This window comes from Xenopus laevis, chromosome 9_10L (assembly GCF_017654675.1).
Source record: "Xenopus laevis strain J_2021 chromosome 9_10L, Xenopus_laevis_v10.1, whole genome shotgun sequence".
Classification (NCBI taxonomy): Eukaryota; Metazoa; Chordata; class Amphibia; order Anura; family Pipidae; genus Xenopus; species Xenopus laevis.
In genome coordinates, this window is record NC_054387.1 from 19993786 (window position 1) to 20012226 (window position 18441).

Here is an 18441-nt window from a genome sequence, read left to right on the forward strand (position 1 = left end):
TCAGCTTGCTTGTTGCATGAAGATTGATAAAGGGCACCTTTTAAAAAGTAGCATGCCTCAGGCCTAGAGGTGGGACAGGAAATTAATTCACTTTCCATTCTGCACTTTCTAGATGTCTCTAATATCCTCTCATTCCCCTCCCTTCTCAAATCTAATTGTGTAGCCTGTGCATGGCCATATGGCACATAAGATATTAGGATGATGCAAAGTTTGCCTTAATAACAGTGTTCATGAAATGGAACCTACTTGCTTGCTATGATTGTGAATTCCAAAACTGAAGGAAACAGGATTTAAATAATTTATATAGTTTAAGTAAAGTTTATTTTGCTTGGCAAACAGTAAAAATGAATTGGGAATTATTTCTTACAGTAGCAGGTTCCCTTTAATGTCCTGTCTGACATCTCAGTAATCCAGGTGCAGAATCTGTTAAGTGTTACAGTTTGCTACGTGAGTTGATACATTTCTCAGAAGCATCTGTGGGAATACAAGCAACTATTGTATCTATTATATCCATAGCCTTTCATGAAACTCAGATATTGTACTTAGCAGGGCCAAAGATAAGGAATATAGCAACTAATGTATCAATTTAGAACAGTTTACAGAGTCTGATCCCCTCTCAGAGCTGCCACAAATAGTAAATAGCAATTGAAAAAAAAGTCGATTTCTGAACTATCTGAAAACAACTGAATTGAAAAAAATGTTGGAAGCAGAACAACCTGCCAAGGTTTATTCTTATTCACTTTGTTCCTGGGCAATAAACGATACTCAAAATCTCAATTGTCTACTGTTTTAACAAACAAATAATATATACAGACTTTTGGGGGGTTCAATGAATCACACACCCAGTATATAGCATCAATTTATCTAAAGGTTCAGTAACGCTAAACTGGAAGCACATAGCATATAACATTATCTTTATGTAGATAAACACAACAGTCCTCCTGCAGGTATGGATTCTCCACCAAGCATTCTCACACTGGGTTAATGGGCTGAAGATTGTGTTTATAATGGTTATTCCTGGGATCTTCCAGCCATTCCACTTCATGGTTTGAAGGCTGTATGCTCAGTGCACTCGCTGGCACATACACGCAGCAAAAATCTGGAGGAAAACAAGAAAAAAACCTTTATAACACAATCTCAAGGAAGAATTTAATGTGAAACATGAATGTTTCACAGTAATGTATTTTAGTTCACAGGGATATGGTCCATATTTCACAATACCACTGCCATATTCAGTATGAGGAAAGTGGATTAATATTTTTGCAAAATATATTTTTCACAGCTACACTGCTAGTTTGGGGAAGAAAGAGAAAGCACGGAATAGTAAAAGGGCAGAAAACTAAGAAAAGGCAAAGGATAATGGCATACCAGAAAGAAAACAAAATGGGAGAAAGAGGAGGAGGTGAACATCAGTGGATAAAAAAAAAAGGAAATGTAGAGAGAAGAGACTAAATATGAATTAAAAAAGCAATACCAAAAATAGCGAAAACAAAAAAAATGGGAGTTGATAAGATGGGGAGAAAAAAGGAAAAGGGAGATAAAATAAAAAAGGAAGGAAGAAAAAGAAAATAAGTTAAGGATGACTTTATATGACTATTACTAGAAGCTGCGTATATGACAAAGGAAGAGCAGAAGAGGAAAGGTTCAGAGTAATATGTGTGAGAGAAATAATAGAGTAAGAGGAAAAAGTACATAAAGCAAAATTTGTTTTAAAAATATAGAAGTGAAAATACAGTAAGAAGAGCAAAATTAGAGAACATAGGAATTAATGTTCCTCATATTTTCACAACTGTTTTTGGGCCTGTGCCCCAATTCCTTCAGCACCTAGCATTGTCCCTGACTGAAGAAACAGTAGAGTTTAAAAAAAAACCAAAAAGATTAGAATCAGCAAAATTGTACAGCTGTCACTGCAGGACTCTTCTTCCAGTTGGACAGATAAGAAGAATGGGGTCAGACAGTGTTTTAAGGGTGACCTTCAGTCTGTGGTTTTATCACACCTAAAGGGGTTGTTCACCTTGAAATTTGCTTTTAAAATAATGTAGAGTGTGATATTCCGAAACTATTCACAATTGGTTTTCATTTTTTATTATTTGTGATTTTTAACTTATTTAGCTTTTTATTCAGCAGCTCTCCAGTTTGCAGTTTCAGCAATCTGGTTGCTAGGGTCCAAATTTCTCTAGCAACCATGCATTGATTGGAATAAGAGACTGGAATATGAATAGGAGAGGGCCTGAACAGTACGACTTAATAAAAAAATGAATAAAAAATGAAAATCATATGTGAATTGTCTCAAAATCACTCTCTACATCACACTAAGCATTAACTCAAAGGCAAACAACCACTCCAAAGAAAGGGGTGCTGCTCTATATTGTAACATAGTCAGTAAGGTTGAAAAAAGACATACGTCCATTAAGTTCAACCTTTTAGTTTTTTTTCTTTTTTAATCTACCTAACTGCTAGTTGCTGCTAGGCAAAAAAAACCCATCTGAAGCCTCTCCAATCTGCCTCAGAGGGGAAAAAATTCCTTCCTGACTCCAAAATGGCAATCGGACTAGTCCCTGGATCAATTTGTACTATGAGCCATCTCCCATAACCCTGTATTCCCTCACTTGCTAAACACCACCCAACCCCTTCTTAAAGCTATCTAATGTATCAGCCTGTACAACTGATTCAGGGAGAGAATTATATATATATATATATATATATATATATATATATATATATATAATATATATATATATATATATATATATATATATATATATATATATATATATATATATATAATATATTTAATATAATATATTTATATATATTTTCATCTCCACTGCAATTAACTCTTCATTTCCTTTCTTTGCCTTTCGGATTGCTGATTTACAACATTTATTACAGTGTTTATATTCATTAAATGCAGCTTCTGTCCAACAGATTTGTAGTTTTTAAATGCCTTTCTCTTCTTTCCTATTAACTTCTTTACTTCTGCATTAAGCCGCATAGGATGATTCTTAGAGCTTCTACATTTACTCTTTAAGGGAATAAATTGATAACAGTAATCATTTTAAATGACAATCATTTCTGTTCTGTGTTTTTAGCTGAAAACTTAATGCCCCAATCAATATTCTGTAAGGCAGCCCTCAAGGCACTAAAATTAGCTTTTCATGGTTTTGTTGCCCCAGTATATATTTGGTTTTTGCACCAGACATTAAATAATACAACATTATGGTCACTATTACACAGGGGTTCAATGACTTGCACATTTGCTTTAAGTTCTGGGTCATTTGAGATCACTAGGTCCAGAATAGCTTTTTATCTGGTAGGCTCCCATTAACTGATCTGGCAGTATTGTTGCTCCAGTCAATAGCTGGGTAATTAAAATCCCCCATTGTCATTACTTTACCCAGACTAGCGCCCTTTTCTATTTGCATCAGGATCTTAGCCTCCTCATCTACATTAGGGATTGCCTTGAGCTGGTAAAGAACCCTAAACATAATGTACAACATTTCTAGGCTACTTCTTTAGTTCAGCTTTAGTTCTCCTTTAAAGTCCCTATGGCCAAATAGTAAACTTATGGTCCTGAAACTGGAGGTGGGTCAGGCAATGGTGTCTCTAAGCTTTTGGATCATGATCATAGAATGTAACATCTGAATTATCTTGGTTAATAAGGCTACAGGGCTGGTTCCAGCTTCTGGTATATACGCCGCCTTAGCTGGTGATATATGGCAAGAGGCCAAAGCAGAAGAAAAAGTACTGTGGATGGCAAAAAAAAAACAGTATAATGAGTTATAGTGCAGAGAACAGTGTTTTGGGGTTTTGCCGAGGGCAATAGGACATGGTCCTGATGGCATATCCATGATGTTTGAAAAACAGAGAAGAGGATATCACTTGTCAAACACCGTGAATAGATTGTGGAATCTATTTTTATCACATTCTACTTCTCTGAACCCCACAGGACAACCTCTATACTGAACCCCAGGTCCAGCTCAGAAGCAGAATAGAGGGCAGAAGGCAGAACTAAATATTATTAGCTGGTTTTAATGTATAAATTAAATACTATTTTTGCTGGGATGAACTACTGATTTACCAGGTCTTTCCCTAAATATGTTTATATTTATTTCTTTGGTACAAATATCCTTTACAAGCGAAGATGTTCAACTTACAAAGCAAATATGACAGAACACACCAGGAATGTATCCACCAAGAACAGCTAGGAATGTCAGGAAAGCTGCAGACCAAAAGGCAGAACTGCATATGGGAAAAGAAACATGCAATATGTTTAGATCCATAAATAAATACATGCAACGGAGAAATTCAGTAAATTCTTTTCTTGGCCCAAACCAATTCTTGGTTGTTCTATAGTGTTTATTTATAGCAAGTATTAGTCAATTCTCTAAAGTGTGTATTTGGGTGCATGCCCCACAATTAGCCACAATTAGGGTTGCCACCTTTATTGAAAAATATTACCAGCCAGTGGGGGGCGAGCACCAAAAGTGGGACGGCCCATGATGCAAAAGGGGGGTGGGGCTATGTGGAATTCCACAAAAGGGGCGGAGCAACATAGCAGCGATGTCCACAGCGCTGGAAAAAGGGTAAGTTCTGTGCGAATTGGGGGCAGGCCAGGGGCTTTTTTTTTTAAAGGGTATTGCAAATTACCGGCAACTGCATTGCCGGTAAATTTGTAATACCGGCCCCGGCAGGTGTTTACCGGCTAGGCCGGTAAAATACTGGCCGGGTGGCAACTCTAGCCACAATATTATTATAGGATATAAACAACAATCCATATAAGTGGGCCACACACAGGCCTATAATGGATAAATGACTCAGCCACTACATACTGCAAATGAACAATTATTGGTGTTACATAGGTCAAAACGACATCATTCCCAATCATTATCTGGTTGGTGACCTATTGCACCACCAGCTCTTACAAACACCCCTATGGTGATCCAATTGCTGACCCAAATGGGGCCCAGATTAAACCATTCTGACAACCACCTCAGTGGCCATACTGGGCATAAAATCCTCTTGTTTGGCAGTCCTGCCAAATAGATCTGTTTGCTCACTTATAAAGCCGACAAAAAAAATTGTTTTCATTTAAGAAACCATAATTTAATTATTTTCCATGATAGAAGGCTGCGGGGATGGGTGCGTGTCACCATTTCAACAACATCTCACAGAAGCTATAAAGCCATGTAAATAGTTTGAGTAGTTTAGCATAGTATGCAAAATACCTTGCCCGGGTTTTCAGTTTTGAAGAGCAGAAGGTTCCTCAAAAAGTTGTTCACGCTGACCCATATATCAGCTGCATGATAGCATAGCTCTGGAACACAGAGCAGCCTTGGATACATCAAGCCCAGCTGCAACACCACCAAAAACTTTATCACACATGTAGTAAGCTACGACAACTAAAACTCATCGAAGAAATAGTCTAGACATGCCAGATCTTATGTTTTGAGCATCTGTATATACTCAAGACTCATACATCACAACTCCTTGGGTGGTTTAGCCATAATCATAATCCCTTGGATGCATGGGGGGGGGGTCTGTTGCATTCTGACAAACTTGTATAAGACACCTATATCCCAGTACAAGAACATGAACAAAAATGATATACTATATTTTGCTTGACTTTGTGACCCAGAGTCTGATCGACTATGATCTGCTAGGCTAAGCGAACTGTTGCTAGGCAGAATCATGCGTCTTTCAAATTTTGTCCAGACCAATAAAGCACGTGTGTGTGCTGATAGGGACATAATGGAACATAATGTTCATAACAGATAATTTTCATAAAATATATCATCATGCTAAAAGCATAAAAAAGGAAGCAGCCTTTGGTTTATCTGCATGAGTAGGAAATATGGGGCCTGTCTTTATCCTGGCCTATCCTGACCCAGGGAAGACTTTGCTGTGAGCCGATAAGCTCTCTTGGAAAACTGCAGTTAGAACTTACTTTCAGTTTTGCCCTGGCATGTAAAGAGGTTGTGAGTGGTCAGATGTTGCATATTCATTCCAGATAATTTGAGCAGATACATGATCATACTGAAAACATCAGAACCCTAACCCTGTGGGTAAAACCAGCATTACATTAAAAGGACTGTCATGATTTTTATGGTATAGATTTTTTTTTCTAAATTACATGGTTTACATTACAAATAATTCACTCTTCCATATAAATTTAATTCCTGAACCAATAAGTGTATTTTTTTGTTGTTGTAATATTGGTGTAGGCAACCATCTCAGGTCATTTTGCATAGTCATGTGCTTTCAGAAAGAGCCATTTCTACATTATGGATTCTGGACAGGCTGTTGTTTATCCTACAAAAAGTAACTGAAGGGGTCAAAGTGGGACATGGATTTTTACTATTAACTGCTGTTCTTGTATCTACCGTGGAGCTGGTATCCGATTACCTGACCATCGTTCTGCTGATGGGCTGCTGGGGAGATATCACTCCAACTTGCAGTGCAGCAGTAACGAGTGACTGAAGTTTATCAGAGCACAAGTCACATGACTGGGGGCTCCTGTGCAATATGTCTAGCTCTTGCCCCATGTCAGATTTCAAAATTGAATATAAAAAAAAAAAAAAAAAAAGAGTTTGCTCTTTTGAAAAAAAGATTTGAGTGCAGAATTCTGCTTTAGCAGCACTATTAACGGATGTGTTTTGAAAAACACATGTTTTCCAATGACAGTATCCCTTTAACTACATAAATTCATGTGAATGGACAGAAGCACACACGTAATGTACGATCATATCTAGAATCCTTCTTACCTCCTAGTTCAGGCCATAACTTGTTCTTCCACTGGTCTGCACAAATGATTATCATTAGCCCAAATGCCACGAAAAATAGCATTCTGAGTGAGGTCAAAGCAAAAAACCTGCAAATAAATAAAATTATATTTTAATAATCAGATGTGTTGCAATTTTTACATTTTCTTTTCTAGCCACTACCAACTGCAGTTGCTCTAGGCCAGTGATCCCCAACCAGTGACTCATGAGCAACATGTTGCTCACAAACCCTTGGATGTTGTACCCAGTGGCCTCAAATCAGGGGCTTATTTTTGAATTCCTGACCTGGAGGCAAGTTTTGTTTGCAGAAAAACCCTACTGTACTGCCAAACAGAACCTCCTGTAGGTTGCCAGTCCACATATGGGCTACCAAATGGCCAATCACTGCCCTTTTTTGGCACCACAATGGACTATTTTCATGCCTGTGTTGCTCCCCAACTCTTTTTACATCCGATTGTTGCTCATGAGTAAAAAAGGTTGGATTTTTTATTACTAATATTTAACACCAGCATGTACTTCAAGAGGTTAACTTTCCCCGCTGTAGGCAGTAATTAACACATACATACATTTATTTTTTAATCATTTTGATTGCATTATTAGTAGGGATCCTTTTTATGCACCTTGTTTAATACCACTTCTGGGAATGTTAGTTTTTGATTGTGAAAAGGTGTTGTTTATAGGGATGCACCGAATACAGGATTCGTTTCGGGATTCGACCTTTCTCAGCAGGATTCGGCCGAATCCTTCTGACTGCCCGAACCGATTCCGCATATGCCAATTAGTGGTAGGGAGGGAAATCACGTGACTTTTTGTCACAAAACAAGGAAGTAAAAAATGTTTTCCCATTCCCATCCATAATTTGCATATGCAAATTAGGATTCGGATTCTGTATTTGGCTGAATCTTTCAAGAAGGATTCGAGGGTTCGGCCGAATCCAAAATAGTGGATTCGGTGCATCCCTAGTTGTTTTGATTAAATTGGGAAAATTCGATTTTAGCACTATTTTCTAAGGGTATAAGAGGTTTGCGGTGCGCTGTTTTACAGTTTGTTCACAGGCTCTAACAAAATTTAAAAAAAAAAAAAAAAAAAACGTATTATTTATACAAAACTAGAACGGGCAAATGTTTACTTGTTTGTTTTAAAGAAACCATATTACACACACACACACATATTTGGGGTCCGTTTACTAAAGCCACAATAAAAATATGTGCACAAAAATGTGAGACAAATTGGTCGCCAAATATGCTTTTTGCCACTTTACTAACCTACGGTACATATAAATTTGTGAATTTTCTTGCGCAAATGTTCTTCGCATTTGCTGAAAAAACGCTACGCACACATTAATGCCTGTTTACTAAACAGCGCAAAAATTTTACCGATATATATATATATCTCGGTGGGTAGATTATTTTTCCGCCAAAAATTCTCAACAGGGGACAGGAAATATTCCATAACACCTGGTTTACCCATCATTCTTTTCCTGTTGCCATTCTGACAGGAGAAGAGATAAGTGACAGGAGAATCAAAAGATGTTTTGGATTATTCTTTGTCTAATAGCTAGCACAGCAGTTTTTTTCAATGAAGACGATTTATTATGCTTAGAGGACCAAAGGCTTCGTCAGCCTATATGTGAATAATGGAACGTTACCTGAGTAATACTCAGGCACTTATGCCAGAGCTTTTATTTAGCAGCCACCCAGAGGTCGGATCATAATCCCCCCCCCCATTGATTCCCTTAAAGCAGGGACATTATATACAAACGCAAACATATAAACTGACAGTAGAAGAAGGGACGACAGATAGGGGCAGCTGGTTTGGGGCCCGGACTGGCAATCTGTGGGGTCTGGCAAATGCCAAGAGGGGCTGCTATTAAGGCCCCATAGAAAGTCAGTATTTTAGTGGGCTTGTTTGGGCTCTGATGTACCTGAAATGTCAGCTCCTATTTTGTAATTTTTCAGTCCAGACCTGCCTCGGCAGATTTCAGTCCAACAATAAAAGTAAACAATATTATCCGTTATGAGATGTGTATGAGATATGTATCAGTTTGTACACTCACACCGTGTGTATGTCCTTTCCCTTGGAGAAATTCACATATTAGTGCACATGTTCTCTATTATATATATATATATATATTATATATATATATATTTTCTCAGGCCAGCGCGCCATTCATTGTGGTGGGATGGAATTTCCTGTTGGCACAAGGCCAGGTCTTTCAGGCACCCGCTGTGTCCATATGTTCAGGAGCAGCCTGGGAACCGGGCACTCACACTCACGTCTGGGCTTTGGCCGAACTTGACATTTTTAATGCCGGGGCGCCTACTGTGACCGCGCGGAGCTCGCTAATGAATGAAAGCGCCACTCAGCACGCCTGACGTGAGGCACAAGGAGACTGCACGACGACCTTTTTAAAAAACTTTTTTTATGTAGTATCCAAATGGAGAGGGGACGGGCCCGGCGGGGCCTATTAAGGTTAAGGCCCACCGTTTTTTTCCCGATATCCCGCCAGGCACAGTTCTGACCCTGGTTAAGGATATGACTTCTCTCCTCTGGCCTGAGATAATCCAACTGCGCCCTTCAACATTTAGCAAATACAGGCTGTCAGGGGTAGCACATTGTGATGTTATAGAGCCACAGTTTCATCATTTGCTTCCTCCTAGTGTCTCCCAGTCCCTCACAGAAAGCGGAATAATAATGGTCTCAAGCTACTGCAAAAACTGTAACCCCAGCAGTTTGACACCCTGCTGTCTGTAGTGAAAAGTTGCGTTAACTAATGTCTCTGTACACATTATTGCTGTGATACACCCTACAACGCCAACAACCAGAGAGTTATAGTATTAATAATCAACTGCAGGAACATCCCCACGGTTCACATATTGAGTAGTGTAGTACTACTCTACGGTTGTAATCAAGGCTGTTTTAGATCAGGTTTCTGCTCTAGGCACCAGGCCTCATCCCGCCCCTTGTGCCAGTAGATTTAGTGCATGCGCGAGGGACAGCCAGCCCACATGCCTAGGCACTGCCCTTCAAACACCTAATATGTATATATGCCCTGGTTGTGACTGGAATAGTGGACGTGCATGCTGCCTGGAGGAGCATAATAGCGTACCACACAGTCCCGCTTTCAGCTCAAGGATGTTCATGGTTTCCTCACATTAACTTCCAACTTTCAGGTCCTTCCATAATATTTCTAAGGAATTAAGGACTTAATTTAAACTTAACTTCTGCTTTAACCATTTTTTTGGTAGATAAACATTGTCTAGGGTCAAGTGTGCATGACTCTACAGTTCGTGGGCCATACCTTGACATTGTCCTGAGGCAATTGCTATTAGAACTCAGAATTCCCATACATGTCAACTCCACTGTATGTGTAGGGATTTAACTCTTTAGGAACAGTTCTGTTTTTTAAAGGTTATTCAGAAATTTCATATGTTTCAGCCATGACGCGCTTTAACTAACCTCTGTTGCTAAGAGCAGACTTGCACAGTAAAGAGCCACGTTTCCGTTTTTAAAATATTTTAATTTTAAAATAAGAACTCACACTTGCTTATCATCCAGTTGACTGAAACACCTGATTATTTTCCCCATCAAATGAATTGAGAATCCCACAGGTTCCCATACTTTCACAAATATGTACCTTTACATTTTACTCAATAAATAAATGAATAAGCATTATGTGTTGACTCGTTTGTTTAATTGGGTTCTCATCTATTTTAGTGTTGAGCCCTATCAAAAACCCAAATAGTTATTCCTTCCCCAGCCATGAAGGCCACATTTACAGTAACAAAAATCGTTCCAGGGAGACATAAATTGATATAATTTTTTTAAAATGTGTCACTGTTCACTGCTTATCAGGGTTGGCTAGTAATCTCAATAGTAAAAGTTATTTTTGGCATGAAGGAAAATGCAAGTGAGAGTCGAAATAAATATTAAAAGAAATTGTTTGTATCGTTGTATTCCTGTTCCTGCTATGAAGTAACAAATGTTTTATCTAAAACCAAGGGAGTTTTTGAAAAGGAAAAAATACTACAACTGTGACACAAGTTGTCATGTTTTCTAGAAGAGCCACTGAGACATATCACACTTATATATATTTATAACAAATTTAAAATAAACTTATAATATAGACAAGTAGGTTTCCAAAGACTTAAATGTAGTCTAAACATACATTACAATTAGATTTACACATTCCTTGTTTAAATATCTATATTATGGACAGTTGAGAATAAGTTCAGAAGTTTTGACTTCTTGGGGCCCTTACACACCCTGGACACCTCAGCAGTTGCTGGGACTCCATGCTCTGTAATTAAACATCTATATAAAAATGTCTTACAGAAATTCAGGTATTGCCTGCAACAAAAGGAGCTACATCACTGGTATAAAACAACTATCCAGAACATTGTTAAAATGATTGTAATTATTTTAAATTCCATCAGTGTTTCCATTTGTATAGTCCAGTGGTATTTGCTGTATCGCCATGTGCTAGTAACTTCATGCTGAAGAAGAAATACAACATGATCAAAATAATTCCTTACAGGTAGCACAAGAGTTTGTGGGCTGATCCAAAATCAAATCCTCTGCTTTACTGTAAAATCTGATCAGATAAAGCTAAAGTTATTTTGTTCATATACACTTACTTATGACAGTAAAATGTAGTCAATGTGTAGCAGTTAGAAAAAAAGTCAGGCTATATCTCCTCAAATAATAACGAGAATCTATCAGGCTATAGCTCCTCAAACAAAAAATGTAGTAGGCAGTATTCCCCTCATACACGATAGTCAAACTACAATTTTTATATGTAGTTTACCTATTTTTAGACATGCAACTACATTTGATGTGATCTATTGGTGTCAGTAGAGTGATCTACCAACACATGCTCAAAGCTTGTTCATTTGCTTCTAATGCCAGTATTAAGCAGTTGGATTTCCTTTGAAACTCTGGTGCAAGTCCCACTCCCTGGTTGTTTGTGCAATCTTGGTTGGTCGGTCTGTCCTGGGTTTTCAGTCTGTTGCTCTGATATTTGTGAAGGACACCAGTAAGGAAGAGGAAGGACACCATTAAGTAAGAAGAAGTATTGTGCCATCCATACAGGCACACAGGAGATCCAGATAAACTGCACTAAGACAGCATGTACAGACACACATTGGCAAAGTACTTGGTACCAGCATCAAGAGTATAGGACATATAAGTGAGCTGCCCTTCTTACCACTCTTGTCTTGGTTGTGTGGCAAAGAAGACTAAGGGTAGTGTCACATATTGATGTCTGGCCAGAAGAGTATTGAGTTATCTCCAGCATATATACACTACTGGAGAAAATGCAATGTGGCACTAAGCATCACAGCTACAATAGAACCTGACTTGCAGACCCTGTTGACATCACTAGCATTATCATGGCACAAGAAAGTATTATGAATGCTCCTTCTATCTTGGCTGTTTGCCACAAACTTGGCATGATGTGAAAAATCCTATGATACTTAATGTGATTTTTGGTTCTATTACCAAAACAGGAGAGTGGGCAACAATGGCTTAACCTGTCCCATACTAAGGAGGCACAATCTCATACAATGTATTATTTTGCCTGTAACACCAAATACAACTTGTTTAGCCAAAAGTTTAACAAGTTTTAATGTGGCAATGCCTGCCAATGTGTGGCAAATTGGAATGCTTTTATTCACACAGCATAATAAATAGACCATCTGTGTTTTGATTGCTGTGGCTTGTGGCAATTGTCAGAATGCAACTACCTGCCCTGGATTGCTTCCCATGCTGTTTAATGATTCTAATGCTAGAGGACTTGTGGTCCTTTCCTTTATGAAGAAACACTGATAGATAATATTCCTTAATATGCCGAAAAAAAGTATATGGTTTAAAATGGTTTTGATTAGATACATCCTACTATTTTCCTACCGGCTTTTTCTATAAATGACCATGTGACCACTGATGTCATAATGGTCACTCCAGATAAACAACTGGCTTACTCAATGCGTGATCATGTGACCACTGATGTCATAATGTTCACTGCAGATCAACAACTAGCTTACTCAATGTGTGATCATGTGACCATTGATGTCATAATGCTTGCTCCAGATAAACAATATCAGGTATCTGTTAGTTGTGTCAGTGTGAGAAAGGAAGCTGAAGAGTGCAGATGTGCAGGTAAGAGACCTTCAATATTTTCATATTTTTATGAGATTTTAAATATATGAGAGCATCATGGCCATTCACACCACTTAGGTATTGTGCTAAAAGTGTATCCAGTGTTCCCCACACCACAGTTTCTCCAAAAGGACTGATTCAAAACATGGGTTAGTTATGAGTGGAATGCAGGGGAGTTAAACAGACATTATAGACAGTTGAACAGATTATCCCCCCTAACTGCTAATATCTAGGCTAGCCTATGCAATCATTTTTAATTATGGATTATGTACATGCCACAATATGGATTATGTACATGCCACATACTTTGAATAACCTATGCAAATTGGGTATTAAACTATTCAATGGACCCCTGGCATTCATATTTAGAATGCTTAATCTGGCTACGTAATCACCTGTATGAGATAGGATATTGTAAATTGGAAACTTTGAGGATATTTTTCAAAAAATTTCAGATTTTTTTTTTTTATAAAAGTTGATAATTTTAGCAAAGAACTGTAACTTCTGGAGTAGAAAGACATATTTACACATTTTGTATTAGTCAGAATCTTTTCTTTCCGAAAACCTAGTATCCTAGGGTTAATCTGTGTTCAGTTAAAGGCTTGTCATTAGTATTAGGGCATGGACACACATGCAGATTTTTGCCTGGGTTTTTAAAAAAGATGACCACCACATAAATAAGCTAGGGTAAGTTACCATTACCTAAGCTTAAATTGCTAGCGGTATCTTTGCAGCGGCCAGCATTTATTTATAAACCACGGGTGAACCATGCTGAAAACATGGCAAACTACATGTGTGTCCATGCCCTTAGGAGCAGTGACAGGTGGAGAGGGGCATTTGTCTGCCAGTGCTCTCCCCTGAGAGAAAATGCTAAAGGCCTTAGTGCTGTACTGGCATAGTGCCTGCCATTTCTTTGAATTGGACCAATTTTTCTTCATTTTCAAGTTGTGTGTTCTCTAGGTACTAATGACCATCTGTACATACCCCTAAATGAAGTTTATTGTGTTCTCTAAATAGGGATACAATTGGGAACCTTTATCAAATAGGAAAAAGCAGAGCTCAACCTAGTTTTCCAGATGGAATATACAGCTCTTTATTCACTTATGTGCAGTTTAATGAGCATATTTAATACAGAGCATATCTCATCATAATCCTACACAGGTAAATAGAGAGCTGGGAAGTTCCTTTCTGGCGAACTATGGTGTATTATATTTGCCCCTAAATTAATTAAAAAAACACATTATGGTTATATTTATCAAAGAATAAATACAATTTACCTTAGTTCTCCAGAAAGGGGTATAGAGTAAACTTAGTTTTAACCCCTTGATATGTAAGTGAAAAGAGAACTAGTGATCTGTGGCAAGCTTTATTTTTATGCTTTATTATATTTATCCCTGACTCTCTAAATTGCTAGTTCTTTATACTGCCTTAATCAGTTTACAACCTCACTTATGAGATTTATACACAACTCTGTTAAGTGAGTGGGCACCTTGTTAATCATAAATGGTGATCAAGGCCAATTCTGAGGTGGCTTGCTGCTGCTGCTGCCTCTCTCCCCTCTAGCGCTGGAGGGGGGCCCAGAGCCTCAATGTAGGATGACAATCCAAATAGGGGCTACCAAATGGCCAATTACAGCATTCATGTGGAATCCCAAGAACATTTTTCATGCTAGTGTTGCTCCCCAACTCCTTTTACTTCTAAATGTTGCTCACGGGTTCAAAAGGTTGGGGATCCCTGCTCTAGGATCATCCTAGAGCAAAGTGAAGAGACCCTGACCCTGACTTCTGACTTTAAATAGTGTTGCGCCTTGTCTACATCCACATCTTTTTCACACATGACCAAATATATTGAATATTGCAATTATTCTCTTTGAGTTATCTCTTGGTATAAATGTCTTATGGGTAAATGTTTGCAAGAAAGGTTTTGGCATATTAGGTTTCCTTATTGTTTGTCCCATTTATTGATTTAAAAAAGTTTGGCGAGTGTAAGAAAAGGAAGACAGAAGACATAGGAAAATAATCAGAATGGCACGCCTGAAGTACGGAAGGTAGGATTTTTTTTAATGATTATATACCTTGTAAGGTAAAAACCCTTTTACACTCACAAGCCAGAAGCTAAGCTCTTCGCTACTGTCCCGTCTGTTAGTGCACGCTCGACTGTAATGTGGGGAAGAAGGCATACCTCATTACGGAAGACAGACAGTAGTGCCTGTTAGATTGTAAGCTCCCCATGTGGGGCAGGGACTGATGTGAATGATGTAAACTCTCCTTAAACCACTGCGTAAAGTGTGTGTGTGAGCCAAAAGATTAAGATATAACTGACCTAACTGTGAGTGAATGTGATAGGAAACTTAGATTGTAAGCTCCCGTGGGGCAGGGACAGATGTGAATGAAATATAATCTTTGTAATGCACTGCGTAAAATGTGATGGCTCTAAAGAAATAAGAAAAGGAAGCCAGACGATATGGGAAGATGATGTGGCGGCGCTATAGAAATAGAAAAAAAATAAGACATATGAAAATAATCAGAATGGCACGCCTGAAGTACGGAAGGTAGGATTTTTTTTAATGATTATATACCTTGTAAAGTAAAAACCCTTTTACACTCACAAGCCAGAAGCTAAGCTCTTCGCTACTGTCCCGTCTGTTAGTGCACGCTCGACTGTAATGTGGGGAAGAAGGCATACCTCATTACGGAAGACAGACAGTAGTGCCTGTTAGATTGTAAGCTCCCCCTGTGGGGCAGGGACTGATGTGAATGATGTTAACTCTCTGTAAACCACTGCATAAAGTGTGTGTGTGAGCCAAAAGATTAAGATATAACTGACCTAACTGTGAGTGAATGTGATAAGAAGCTTAGATTGTAAGCTCCCGTGGGGCAGGGACAGATGTGAATGAAATATAATCTTTGTAATGCACTGTGTAAAATGTGACGGCTCTAAAGAAATAATAAAAGGAAGCCAGACGATATGGGAAAATGATGTTACGGCGCTATAGAAATAAGAAAAGGAAGACAGAAGACATATGAAAATAATCAGAATGGCACGCCTGAAGTACGGGAGGTAGGATTTTTTTTAATGGTTATATACCTTGTAAGGTAAAAACCCTTTTACACTCACAAGCCAGAAGCTAAGCTCTTCGCTACTGTCCCGTCTGTTAGTGCACGCTCGACTGTAATGTGGGGAAGAAGGCATACCTCATTACGGAAGACAGACAGTAGTGCCTGTTAGATTGTAAGCCCCCTGTGGGGCAGGGACTGATGTGAAAGATGTAAACTCTCTGTAAACCACTGCGTAAAGTGTGTGTGTGTGTGAGAGCCAAAAGGTTAAGATATAACTGACCTAACTGTGAGTGAATGTGATAGGAAGCTTAGATTGTAAGTTCCCGTGGGGCAGGGACAGATGTGAATGAAATATAATCTTGACTAAGAATGCGTTTAGATGCAGAGTGTGTCCTTTGCGGTTGTATAGTTCTCTATGTTCTTGTATTGGTCATCTGAACTTGATGCGGTATAGACATAGGTGCAAATAGTCAAGTTTAGAGTATTCTTGCAAATACAGGGGAGGAGAGAGGTGGCACCGGCGGGGGCAACCCATGTGCCTGCAGCATTTGCTTGGTGCACAGGTTGCTCCATTGCCCTTTCTTTGCTCTAGGATCATCCTAGAGCAAAGTAAAGAGACTCGCTGGTAATTTTTTTTTACTTCTGACTTTAAATAGTGTTGCGCCTTGTCTACATCCACATCTTTTTCACACATGACCAAATATATTGAATATTGCAATTATTGTCTTTGAGTTATCTCTTGATATAACTGTCTTATGGGTAAGTTTTTGCAAAAAAGGTTATGGCATATTAGGTTTCGTTATTGTTTGTCCCATTTATTGATTTAAAAAAGTATGGAGAGTGTGCTGGTATGCTCCTGTAGCCAATGTGATGCCATGTATAGGGAGGTCAATCTGGTGGTCCTTGTGCTACCGTGGATTGACTGCCAGTTAGACTGGGTGTGTGACCGTGCCATCCTGTACTGACTAAGAATAGGGAAAGTGTAAGGTTAGTGTTAGGGCGGTCAATCCCACACCCCCATCCCAACCCCAATCCTGAAAACAATCCCAATCCCACAGCCAGTCTGGGTGGTGAAGCCAGCCATCCGCAAAGACTGGCTTAGAGTTAGGGACTAGAATAGGGACATTTTTAGGGGCATGGCATCAAATTGACAGGAGTCACGCACACTTTTCACTTCCCAATAATTACAATTCTTTATCTTTTGAAAAAAACTTCAAAACTGAAGAATATTCATGTTGACTAAGAATGCGTTTAGATGCAGAGTGTGTCCCTTTGCGGTTGTATAGTTCTTTATTTTCTTGTATTGGTCATCTGAACTTGATGCGGTATAGACATAGGTGCAAATAGTCAAGTTTAGAGTCTTCTTGCAAATTCAGGGGAGGAGAGGGGTGGCGCCGGCGGAGTAACCCATGTGCCTGCAGCATTTGCTTGGTGCACAGGTTGCTCCATTGCCCTTTCTTTGCTCTAGGATCATCCTAGAGCAAAGTGAAGAGACCCGCTGGTGATTTTTTTAAAATTCTGACTTTAAATAGTGTTGCGCCTTGTCTACATCCACATCTTTTTTCACACATGACCAAATATATTGAATATTGCAATTATTGTCTTTGAGTTATCTCTTGATATAACTGTCTTATGGGTAAGTTTTTGCAAAAAAGGTTATGGCATATTAGGTTTCCTTATTGTTTTTCCCATTTATTGATTTAAAAAAGTATGGAGAGTGTGCTGGTATGCTCCTGTAGCCAATGTGATGCCATGTATGGGGAGGTCAATCTGGTGGTCCTTGTGCTACCTTTGATTGAATGCCAGTTAGTCTGGGTGTGTGACCGTGCCATCCTGTACTGACTAAGAATAGGGAAAGTGTAAGGTTAGTGTTAGGGCGGTCAATCCCACACCCCCATCCCAACCCCAATCCTGAAAACAATCCCAATCCCACAGCCAGTCTGGGTGGTGAAGCCAGCCATCCGCAAAGACTGGCTTAGAGTTAGGGACTAGAATAGGGACATTTTTAGGGGCATGGCATCAAATTGACAGGAGTCACGCACACTTTTCACTTCCCAATAATTACAATTCTTTATCTTTTGAAAAAAAATCAAAATGGAAGAATATTAATGTTGACTAAGAATGCGTTTAGATGCAGAGTGTGTCCCTTTGCGGTTGTATAGTTCTTTATGGTCTTGTATTGGTCATCTGAACTTGATGCGGTATAGACATAGGTGCAAATAGTCAAGTTTAGAGTCTTCTTGCAAATACAGGGGAGGAGAGGGGTGGCGCCGGTGGGGGCAACCCATGTGCCTGCAGCATTTGCTTGGTGCACAGGTTGCTCCATTGCCCTTTCTTTGCTCTAGGATCATCCTAGAGCAAAGTGAAGAGACCCGCTGGTGATTTTTTTAAAATTCTGACTTTAAATAGTGTTGCGCCTTGTCTACATCCACATCTTTTTTCAC

General features: G+C 38.9%; 1 pseudogene; it reads right to left on the bottom strand.

The window, feature by feature from the left end:
• Positions 1–302: 302 nt before the first annotated feature.
• LOC121398140 overlaps positions 303–18441 on the bottom strand; it is a 123940-nt pseudogene continuing 105801 nt past the window's right edge.